The sequence below is a fragment of the Adiantum capillus-veneris genome, chromosome 26, assembly GCF_014529385.1.
Source record: "Adiantum capillus-veneris isolate H3 chromosome 26, ASM1452938v2, whole genome shotgun sequence".
Taxonomy (NCBI): Eukaryota; Viridiplantae; Streptophyta; class Polypodiopsida; order Polypodiales; family Pteridaceae; genus Adiantum; species Adiantum capillus-veneris.
The window spans coordinates 125,113,485-125,126,199 of NC_140956.1; the positions used below are offsets into that span (position 1 = coordinate 125,113,485).

General features: G+C 41.6%; 1 pseudogene across 1 annotated transcript; it reads left to right on the forward strand.

Annotated features, from left to right (window-relative positions):
* Nucleotides 1–9,053: 9,053 nt before the first annotated feature.
* Nucleotides 9,054–12,467, forward strand: LOC147424140 (G-type lectin S-receptor-like serine/threonine-protein kinase SD2-5; annotated as a pseudogene). Its single transcript, XR_015186602.1, has 2 exons — nucleotides 9,054–9,187; nucleotides 9,418–12,467. The product of XR_015186602.1 is annotated as a G-type lectin S-receptor-like serine/threonine-protein kinase SD2-5 (transcript).
* The last annotated feature ends 248 nt before the right edge of the window (nucleotides 12,468–12,715 follow it).

The window sequence follows — 12,715 nt, forward strand, 5'->3', positions numbered from 1 at the left end:
GCCTTCATCCAACAATTGATGTGGCCTTTGGAGACGAGGGCTTCACGGAGTCCTCCAAGCTACACCATGTAGCTATGCACTTCCAAAAATCGGCTCATCAATGGTGGGCTAGCCTTTGTGGCAATGGCAAAGCCCCAAAAACATGGAAAACTCTACGAGTTTCCATCATGAAGCAATTCCTTGCAAGTAATGCAAAGGACAAAGTGCTTACCAAATGGTGAAGTTTAAAGCTTCTCTCTCATGAGTCTATCCATAAATATGTGCACAAGTTTGGGATTACATCTCAAGACTACTATCTTTCAAAAGATATACTTTGCCGTGCAAAAGAAACAATTTTGTGCGAGATTACCCAAAGAGATGGCCGAGTATGTCAACTCTCAACGGCCTAGTTCTATCACCAAAGTAATCCACCACACCATGGTTGCTTCGCGCATCAATTTCCAACGAGGGGCTAGACGGAATGTCAATCCCATGGAAAATAAAGACAAAAATGATGCCAAGGGGAAAACCAAATGCCCAAAATTCTTACAAGGCTATTCCAATAACAACAACAATTGGTCCAAGGAGAAGGGAGTTTACAAAGGTAAATATAAATTTTAGTAAGGACCGCAAATGTTTTAAGTGCGGGGAGCAAGGCCATGGTTATCGTCCTTGCCCCAAGAGAATTGCCCGCAATGAGACCCCTAGAGTCTCTATGTTTGAAGCTCCAAAAGAGGATGCTCATTGCCAAGGATTTCTCCTTTCCTATGCTTGGGGAAAGATGCAAGAGCATGATGCCCTCGGGGGTTCACTATGTGTGAAACGACCAATCATGTGTGTTCAAGACATGTTTGTAAAACCCCTTATCTGTGGATTTTTTAAAGAATATAATGTACCCTTTTCTTTTAAAATCTGTAAGTTTTTTTCAAATTTGAAAAAATAATGCCCGTTTGTATATATATTTTTGTAAGTTTCAAGAACTTTAAATACCCTTTTGTTGAACTCACGTGATAGGTTACATTTTTATTAGGTGACCTCCCCGGGATGATGCCTTTATTTTGTTTGACCCTAGTTCAACTCACAACTTCATATCCACGGAGTTGACCGCTAAGCTAGGCATACAAACCCACAAGATGGGAGATGCATTGAAAGCCAATGGATCTATCATAGGGGCAAGACGTCTCAGTTACTTCTTTCATTGGAAAATTAAGGCTTCATGTCCAAAGCTATTTGGACAAAGAGGATTTCTTCATCTCCCCTCTCAAACATGAGAATGTTATCGTTGGGGCACCATGGTTAAGCACATGGCTTCCAACATGAAGTTCCTTGAAAGGAGAATCTATTTCACTACAGGGAAAAGAGCATGTACATAGATGCTAATGAGCTGGGGAACACCATATCCCTGCAATAAAGGGAATCAAGAGGAATTAGTGTTGTCTAATTTTCTAAGAGGATTCCAAGATGTTTTCATTGATGGCATCCCTAGTGAGCTATCTCTAAAATGAGGGATGATGACCATGCAATTGGCCTCCTATCAAGAAGCTCACCGCCTAACAAGCCTCCTTATCGAGTTTCACAAGCTCAACAAGAGGAGATCATGAGGCAAGTGCATGAATTTGTTTTATAATTTAAAAAAGGGGGAATGGTGAGGTCTAGCTCCTCTCCATTTCGTTCACCATTGCTTTTAGTGCAAAAGAAAGACAACACATATCACATGTGTGTCGACTATAGAGCACTAAATAAGATCACTATCAAAAATAGATTCCTGTGCCACGGGTAGAAAATCTATTTCATAATTTACAATTTTTGGCCTGACAAATGCTCCAGACGCATTCAAACTCATGATGGACAAAAATCTTCAGGCCATCCAAATTCTCTTGAAGAGTACAAGCAACACCTCCAGGTAACCTTTCAAGTTGTGAGAGAGAATAAGCTTTTCATTAATCAAAAGAAAAGTGATTTTTTTCTACAAGAGATTCAATACTTAGGTCACATTATCTCTAAAGATGGCACCCCTATGGATGCAACAAAGTTAGAGGTAATAAAAAGATGGCCTAATCCAAGGAATCTACAAGAGGTACGAAGCTTTGTAGGTATGTGTGCCCATTACATGACTTAACAAAAAAAGAACGTTAAGTATTCATGGACTGCAAAAGTGCAAGAAGCTTTTGAGAAGTTTATCTCTCAACGTGTGTTCACACTACTAGATCTCTCAAAGCCATTTGAGGTCCAATCTGATGCTTGTGGTGATTGCCTTGGAGCTATTTTGGTTCAAGAAGGGCATACCATAGCATATGAGAGTCAAAGATTCAACTTCATAAGTGAGTATTGGGCAAATACAAAAAAAAAACTATTAGCTAATCTATATGCCCTAAACACGACGAAACACTATCTCTTTGGGACTCCATTCATCCTATGAATGGATCACAAAACCTCAAGAACTTCATGATGCAAACCAAGCTCTCCAAGAAACAAATGAGGTGGGAAAAAAAAAATTGTAATTTAAATTCCATATTTCTCACATTGTTGGCAAGCACAATCAAGTGGTCAATGCACTTTCACAATGACCAAGGGTGAATGTGGTGTCTATAACAACTCACAATGATCTATCTTTTATGATAGATGAGTATGCTACTGACCAAGACTTTAAGTATGTAAGTACATCCTTTGCAATAGGAAAGAAACAAGAACCATTCACCTTGAAGGATGGTTATCTTCCAAACGGCAATAGGCTATGAGTTAATCACCCATATAATACAAAAGTCATGTATGAATCCCATACTTCTCCTTATGCGGGGCAAAGAGGGATTCCATAGTCTACTCTCGAGGAGTAGAAATGAATTTTTGTTGGTCTACCATGAAAAGTAAACATACAAGAGTATGTTTCAAAATGGGTGGTATACCAAAAGTTGAAAATTGATCGAGGGAAGCAACTTCAATTGTTTCAGTTGATAGGCTTAACAAGAAAACACGCTCTATGCTTGTCAAAAAGACTATTAAGGCACATCAAATGGCAACCCTCTTCAGATATCAAATTTTCAAGAATCATGGATTTCCAACATCTATAGTGTCGGACAAAGATCCTAGAATGACCAATAATTTCTAGAAGGGTCTCTTTTGGAATCTACGAAGTAGATTAAATTTGTCTTTCGGCCTATCATCCACAAACGGATGACCAAAGTGAAATAACTAATCTAATGATCCTTAAATCTACTAAAAGCCTACGTCATGGAAGTAGATCAATGTTCTCAATGATAGAAGTACCTACCTCTTATAGAGTATGCGTAAAATGACATTGTACACACTTCTATGGGGAAAGCACCTTTCAAGGTTAAAGAGGGAAGATCCAAAAGTCCCTTACTACTTCAATTACAGGGGAAGACCTTCGTTGCTGATGAATATAGCTGAGACCTACAAGAATCTTTTCCAAAGATTAAAGGGGCTATATCCATTTCACAGGAAAGGCAAAAAGGGCTGCTGCTAATAAGCAGAAAAGAGCCTTAGCCTTTACGAAAAATGACTGGGTCTTGCTAAAGTTTCTCAAGGCTCATCTGAGGCATACTACGGGCAAGAGTCCTACGGACCACCAAGAGTATGATGCTAAACTAGCAAAAAGATACTATGTTCCTTAAAATTCTTAAGCCAATCAATGATATGGCTTATCAATTGAAGTTGCCCAACCATTGGTTCATGCACCATGTTTTCCATGAGAACCTACATAAGCCTTACAAAGGAGCGCCATCAAAAGAAGCAATACTTGTTGCAGACCTTCCAAAAATCAAAGATAAAGAAGAAGTACTTCAACCTCAGTCCATTCTATGACATGAAGACAAGGTATTAAGAAACGGTAAGATTATCTGAGGATATCTTGTTAAGTTTAAAAATTATTCTTTTAAAGATGCTAGATGAATGCAAAGAACCTAGCTTAAGGATAATATGAACCTTGTCAATGCTTACAATGTTGCACTAGAGTAAGCATATGAAAATGCATTTTAAATCGAAAATGTTTTTGTCTTATAAGACTAGTTCTCTTTCTATTGTGCACAAATTTAAAAGTATGCATGCTTAGAATCATGTTTGTGGTGATGACGTCTCCCAAACACCAAGTAGAACTTGTCACTCTACTTTGGAAGTATGATATGGACTAAAGAGCAGACATGCTTGTGGCAGCTACGTCTCCCAAGCACCAAATGAACCATTCATCCATCTTGGAATGATGTCGTAGGGTAAAAAGGGATCCTCTACCCGCTAAGAAACATGGACTAATGACTAGGCTTTATCTTCTCTACCTCATAGTCGAGGACGACTATGATTTCAAGAGAGAGATAATGTCATAAAATATAATATCTAACTTTGCCAAATGATTTTCTCATATTAAACTGATCATTTAATATGGGAGAATAAATAGGAACAAGAGTTAGAATAGAGACATGTGCTTCTAGACCTATCTCAACACGGGACCAAAAGGAGAGATAGATGCATCTCAATAGGGGTCCAAAAGGAGATGGTCTATTAAAGAGCAATGTGCGATAAGCGCTTCTAGAATTACCTCAGCAGGGGACCAAGAGGAGAGATGGTTACACCTCAATAGGGGTCCAAAAGGAGGTATTCTATCAAAGAGCAATGTGCAACTAGTGAAGCATAAAAGACCTTAGGGTTAGCTTCATTAAAGACCTCCAATGGTTAGTGTTAATAGTCCTTTGACCTTAAGCAAGCTAGGGCTAAGCTTGAGGTCGGAACCTGACCTAAACTTAAGCAAGCTAGGGTTGTGCTTCAGGTGGGAACCTTAAGCAAGCTAGGGATGTGCTTCAGGTGGGAACCTTAAGCAAGCTAGGGTTGTGCTTGAGGTGGGAACTCGACCTAAACTTAAGCAAGCTAGGGATGTGCTTGATGTGGGAACCCGACCTAAACTTAAGCAAGCTAAGGCTGTGCTTGAGGTGGGAACCCCACCTAAGGTGCTTATCATGCTTGATGACTAAGGTACTTGAGATACTTGTCACATTTAATGAGGAAGTTGCTTGAGAAGCTTCCTATGCATAAACATCTCAAAGTTAGGGGAATTCTAAAAGAGCACATGGGACACATGTCATACTCTCACTAAGCTTGACCACATGGTGTGCTTGAATGCTATTGGTTGGGCTAAAGAGGGGTCCAATGAGATTCTACTTCCATCTAACAAATATCTAGATATTTTCAAGCTCTCTCTCTCGAAAGGGTAAGGATGACACTTGTCAAAAGACTACCCATATGCTTGACTGCATGATGGATGTGATTGGCTAAGGGGAGAGGGGTCCATATGCTTGACTGCATGATGGATGTGATTGGCTAAGGGGAGAGGGGTCCAATGAGCTTGTAGCAAGTAGAATTTTTGCCCAAAGCAAGAAAGGGGGGTGCTAGGGGGATATACTCCACACACACACTCATTTGCAAGGCTATTCTCACTTGGTGAAAGTTGAGGAACACCACCTCCTTCTCCAAGCTTGTGAGAGTGAAAGCCTACACCAACACTCTTGGCTATGGAATGCAAATCCAACCAAGAGCTATGCTTCAATGCTTAAGCTTGTCATCTTCTCCATCTTCATTACTATGCTATTATATATGCTAGCAAGAAGAGTAATGATAAGTAAGGAACTATTTCTTTCTCCTATGGAATGTTTCTTCTTCCTCTTCCCTATCCTCATTTCCCGCTAGCTCTCTCCACCTTCGAAGGTGTTTGAGGCCTTGGGACTGAGGCTTGGGATAGTTAATGCTTTCTTCAAGTTTATGTTATGCTCGTGATGCATGAAGCTTTCCATATTCATTGCATCACCTAGTTTACAAGGAACACAAAGATTGTATTGTACCAAGTCTCTCTTGATGGGAGAAACTATGATACAAATGCCTATTGGAGGGGGGACCGGCTCCATATGAATCCAGTCCTCAACTCTTGTCATGTTCTCTAAACTCTCTCTCTTGCAAAAGTAATGTTCATGCCAAGTTAACTAGGTACCATGTTTATGTTGCTACCATCAATTAAGTTCACCCGCTATGCTCACAAAGTAATCTCTCAAAAGTTCTTCACCTAATTTCCTAATTCCGCTATTTTCAAAGTTCATAGGCCATTTCCATTACATCACTTATAAGGCAAGCAAGCTTTCTGCTTGCATGGCTTTTGTGTATTTAAAATATTTAGCTTGATTGAACGGACGTATAGACCTCAATTCCTCATACGATAAATGGATTTCTACTCTCTTTACAATATTGAAGAGACTTACTAGCTAATTTAGACAAGGAGCACATAACCATAGCACAAAAACCACATGTCATATAAGTAAACCAAGTCAAAGAAATACAAAGTTTGCAAACTCTCACCTTGAAGCGACAACTCCCTTTGAGGAACTCTGCAAATATTTCACACACACACACAATTGTAGTGAATAGTAGTATACCTTGCTCTTATGCTTGGTCTTTGCTTTCTCTCTCTCTGCACTCCTCACGTTGCTGCTATCAGCAAAGCTTTCTTTTAGCCATATCGTTCTTAATTGAATTCTCTCTCTCTCTCTCTCTCTCTCTCTCTCTCTCTCTCTCTCTCTCTCTCTCTCTCTCTCTCTCTCTCTCTCTCTCTCTCTCATACACACACACAAACACAGACACACACACACACAAACACAAGTGTAGTGCTTCGTGCTTGCTCTCGTCTCTACACTCCTAAGGAGGCTCGAGCTAACAAAGTCTTTTTTACACAAGCGCTATTTCTTTAACAAAGCAGTGCTATTTTTGAAGCATTTGAAAATAGCCTTGAAAATGTGTGCAACATTTGATAGGCACCCCGCCTATGTCACTCCTTACAAGTAGGCAGTGCCAATAACAAAGCCTTTGATAAAAATCTTTGAAATGTCTTTTACAATAGGATTGAATAGTCTCACCTTGATCACTCCTTTTACACTTAGAATCCTTTACCCCTCTCCGCAAAGGTGATCATCAGAGCGCTATAAACAAGGCTCATATCTACTTGGAGGAGCGTTATAACAAAGATAGCATGAATCGAGTGTGTGAGCTTCAATGTGGCATCTAAAGATGAAAGGAAGCAAAGCACAATAGCCAATCTAAAGTGCTACAACTAGTGGGGTGGTCTGAACAACAATGGGTTGATAGTGGTAGTGAACAGAAAGAGGAACCTGCTTGGGACACTATGTAAATTTAAGTTACTATGATATACTTTTGGCCATGAGGGTATGTGTGACCAGCCTCAGTTGATAAAAATTTGCTAATCAATTCATGTTCTTAGCCAGGAATTGATTAGCATATGACCGTGATGGGGCTAACTAGTCCTCATTTTATGGTTATGTGAAAATATTGATGCAAAGGTGATTGCACCATCACCACAGATACTCATGGCGATGTTTGTGTGCAAGAACTACAACAAGGGGATTTAGAGGAAATTCTCATGTTAGCACTGTAGCAAGCCACAAGCTTCAAATCCCATCATCGTCTTCGATGCGGCCATGTCTACTGCTAGCCCTATCTCTATCTGCTCCTCTCTACAACCAGCTATTCTTTGCCCAAGTGTTGCATCTCCATTTGTCGCAACTCTACTTGCAAGGAAACTACCATCTTTCATGCAACAAGAGGCACTGTTGTTGCTCCTGCTGCTAGCGATGGTAATGATGATGATCAAGATGAGGATACCCATCATGAACCCCCACATAGATTGCCCTCTCGCACCCTCCACTTTAAGTCGTTTCTCCCCAAGCCTTCCTACCTAATTCGCAACACAGAACATAAAGTTAGCTTTGTTTCTCTTTAAGCTTAATCAATATCCTGTATCTTTTGTATTTGCCTTGACTCATGTTTTGTGTCTCACAAAGAGGACATATAATCACAACAATAAACGTTTTGACTACACAAGCATGACTTTAACTCAACATCATTGCAAGGTTTGTTATTTGCATCCAATTCCTTATGCATATATGTTTGCTTGGCGGAACACATAAATGCTACTACGGGACAGGACATGGCTTCTGTTTCTTATTATTTGCGGAGAGACCACAGTGCCAACTCTCCACCATACTTTTGTATGGCACTTCTATATGATGTGCATTGTATACTTAGCATTTGCAATCTGTGGCGCTTCATTGCAAGACGAAATGTTTAACTATTTACATTGCTTTTCTGTAGCTTGACTCAAAGATCAACGTGTAGCTTGGACAATCAAAAAACACCTCTACAACATTGCAGGTCAGTAAAGCACTTCATTTCTTATTGCATTCCATTGATGCTTTATCCATTTGTTTGTTTTAGAATTGTGTACATTGCTTCCTTTAGTTTGGTTTACTTGCATCTTGTTTTCACAACTATACACTCGATGTCGATTAACAAGTGTACATATTAATTAGACATGCAATTCTTTGCATATGGTTGCTACCCAATGCATGTAGTGTATTACATTAGTGAATGCACCTTGTGCACCTTTACTTTAGTCCTAAATATTGATGCCATACTATATATGTCATCGTTTCTCCCATACTAGGTCTCAGTATGAGGTTCTCAAGGCCTACAAGACTAAAGTCCAAGCGTAAGAAATCTAGGGAGCTGCAACCAAATTGAAACTAGTTCACCATCCATATGCTAGTCATGGTTTGAAATTACTGCACTATATAAAGATTGGACCATGCAGTGTGACGTTCTTGCTCATAATCCATAAATATGTCCCTGTTGCGTGGCGACAGACCTCACATATGATGATAAACGAAATCATCAGACAAATGAAATAGATAGTCCTACTGCCCTCACTTTAGTATTATTGTTTGACGCTTTGGAACACAAAGAAGTTAAATACTCATGGACAACTTAAACTAGACGCTTGATGTCAATCTACGTATGTCTTGTTATGGGACAGTTCACATGGTGTGCTGGTTGCCAACAAGTTCGCAATCACGCACTCGTCTTGCTCTATTCATGTGCCATCGGTTTTCTTTGCAACGCGTCGCAACTTGTTGCCAGCTGGTTGGCAACCCGGCCACCGGCTGAACCAGCTCTATGCTCTACAGCAATAACCATCAAAAACGTTGCCCGGTCTTCATTGAAGACCCCCTGGTATATAGGGCCGAGGGCCCGAGGGGCTATTGCCGTCCAAGCTTCTGCATTGAAAGCGTCAACCCACCACGAGCTTCGTCTTCGTCTACGCGATTACTACCGCCATTGTTCTCTCAAGAAGCTTGAAGATCAGGTCAGTAGTTGTGCTCTTTTTCGACGGTATCACACACAGTGAACCGTAGCGATGCAGAGAGAAGTCTAAAAGAATTGTGCCTTCAAGTTGCTTTAACAGAGACAAATTTGTTCTCAAAATTGCTTGAACAGAAGAAATGCATGTCTCTCATGAGGCTGTACTCATGTTCTGTTGTTGTTCGTTTCGGCTTGTTTTTGGTCTACCCCCTCTTCCACCTTGCGAATGCTCAGCAGGTATGGCACCTCAACAGCTCCTATTCTCTCACTCAACCCAACCTCACACAAGAGTATGCACCATGGCCTCTCGAGCATTATCCCGGCTCCCTCGCATTCCTCATCTTGCGGGCAGCCTCCTGATGTCTCCACATATCTATGCCTTCTCTCCTCTCCAACATTGTCGTCCACGCCGTCCATACTTGATCTGTCCTTCACGCTCTCCATCTACACTTATTCAGGCTCAGTCATCTATGGAGGTGCCATTGTTTGGACTGCCAATCGCCTTCATCCGGTCACTGCAAGCTCCATTTCGCTCCAGCTACTTGCTGATGGAAATCTTGTACTTTTTGGGGATGACCTTAACATACCCATCTGGTCATCCAACACTGCTAACAAAGGAGTCGCCACAATGGAGGTCGTGGAAAACCCAGTAAGTTTGGTTCTGCGCAATTCCAGCGGGTATGTCATATGGCAAAGTGGAGATTACCCTACAGACACGCTCACCAGCACTCAATTCCTACTTCCAGGACAAAATCTCACTAGTTGGATCTCCCCAACTGACCCCTCCCCTGGTGCCTACACACTTGTGATGGAGCCAAGTGGTCTCGCTCTTTACACCAACCGTCAGAATCCTGAGCCCTACTGGATATGGAGCTATTATGGATTCAACGACTCTCTCTCTGTCAAGCGCACATGTGAGCCGAGCCTACTTGCTGCATTTATGAGCCCTGAAGGTGCACTTACATTGAACACCAATTTTCCAGGGTCTCCAATTGCTGATAATGACTCATATTGGCCGCCATTCTGCTCTGCTCAGACATCATCTGGGCTCCTTCCTTTCAAGCAATATGGAACTAGTGAGAGTGTCTCGCTTAGTAATTCAACCTTCTTATGCCTCCAACATGACGGCAATCTGCGTGTTTACTCATTAGGATCTGTGTGGTCCATTCAACTAAACATCTTCCAATCAGACTCATGTCTACTTCCAAACTATTGCGGGCCTTATGGGGTTTGCACTGCAGGTTCGCAATGTGCATGCCCTGCAAATAGCTCATTGTTTCTTCCCGCCAACACATCTGATTTCTCGTTTGGGTGTAGCCCTGGCAGTGAGCTCCGCTGCAATGCTTTGGCTCTAACAGAACAAACCATGCTACAACTGAAGGGAGTAGACTATGTGGCCAACAACTACAGACCTCCTTTAAACATCTCCACTGAGGAAGCATGTGTGCAAACATGTGTGCAGAATTGTTCTTGCCTGGTTGCATTTTGGCACAAAGATGTGAATGTGTGTCATCATGTGGATGAAGCTCGGAGTCTTCGTGGTTCTCTCGACCAAGGTGCTTATTTTACATATATCAAGGTGAATGTACTTCCTCAGGGTGAAGGGAAGTCATCTAAAACAACCATTCTTGTGGCAAGTATTGTCCCGGCTGTATTTCTTTTGGTTGTCTTTGTGCTCCTGATTTTGTATTGCTGGTATAGAAAGCTCTTGGAAGAGGAGGATGAGGAGGATGAGGGTTTGCTTGATGCTACTGAGGGGCTTCCCACCAGATTCGCCTACAAGGATCTACATCAGATGACCAGTGGTTTTGAAAAGCAGTTAGGCAAGGGAGGTTTTGGGGTAGTGTATCTTGGGCAGCTTCTTGATGGCACAAAAGTGGCTGTGAAAAAGCTTGAAAGCCTCAACCAGGGAAATAAGGAATTCAAAGCCGAGGTAGCCATCATGGGGGGAATTTCTCACAACAATCTTCTTCGGTTGCGTGGATTTTGCGCACAGAAAGGGCATCGATTGCTAGTTTATGACTACATGGAGAATGGATCACTTGACCAATAATGGTTATTTGCTGATGCTCAGAGGAGGTCAAAATTAACTTGGGATGTAAGGTGCAAGATAGCCTTGGGCATTGCCCAGGGTTTAGCGTATTTGCACCATGAAAGCAGAGAGAAGGTTATCCATTTAGACATCAAGCCACAGAATATCCTTCTTGACGAAAGTTTCGAAGCAAAGGTAGCAGATTTTGGTCTGTCTAGGCTTATAAATAAGAGTGAAACACACGTGATGACGACGATGAGAGGCACCCCAGGATACCTTGCTCCAGATTGGCTGAAGGAGGGTGTTATTGATGAGAAGTGTGATGTCTTCAGCTTCGGCATGTTGTTGATGGAGATTAACAGCGGAAGGAGAAACTTGGACTACAGCATTGAGGCTATGAAAAAGGTGTACTACCCAGAGTGGGCATTTTGGCAAGCTCAGCATGAAGATATAGCACTTTTAACTGATGCTTCTTTGGGCAATGAGGATGACATGTTGCAGCTGAGACGCATGATAAACTCAGCTTTCCTGTGTGTCCTAGAAGATCCAGCATCGCGACCAACCATGGCAAATGTAGTGCATATGTTGCAAGGCCTCGTGCGCGTGCAAGATGTGCATCTCTCTGACTTGCACCAAGGTCTTCTCTTTGTGCTCAGGAGCCCTTCTTCGTTTGCAAAAGCGCACATTGACAAGACACTGGAAGGGCTGATGAGTTCCATCTCAGATGTGGATCCTCTCCTTGAGAAGGGCAACAGCTCAATAACGCATATGTCTTCATTCAGCTTGTCTGCAAGATGATTGAACCATCCAGCGTGCAAGCATGCAATGGCAGCTGTTCTCGTTGGTGCCTATCAGATTATGTTCATGTACATGTGCAATGCATAGCCAACAGGATATGGTGACACTCATCAAAAATATGATAACAAGCTCATGATTAGAGCTTGGTAGGAGAGAGAAGGCCTATTGGTGCTTGTTGTTTGGGCCGTTGGTACACAAATGGAGCTTAGGAGTGCGCTTGTTCACCTTACAAGCTGTGTTAAACCCTAAACCCTAAACCCTAAACCAATGAGTATACAGGTTCTGATATGTTCTTGTAGATGCACTTGATGTTGTAATGCTGGTTTGGAATTTTACTGCTCTGTAAAATTTACAGTCATCCTACTTGCAAGTCACTCTGGGATGTTTTTATGGGAATGTAAGTATGAAATTGTTTGGTCTTGTGAATCCCATCCTCCAAAGACCAGGTAAACAACAGTTGCCTACATGCAAAGTTAGTCACCTCAGGAAAAAATATATATAATAAGGTTCCTTTTCAGCCATAAGGTTGGCCTGATAGCATGTGCTTGGGGGCTTAATCTCGAGGATTTATCAAGGTTAACTTTAATTGTCGTTTAGTTTATTAAGGGTTTCAAATGTCATGCCATCACTAAAGGAAAATCAAATGCCAGCATGAATTCTACAAAGGATCATGTGAAGGAAACCTCTCCTCCTTTGAAATTT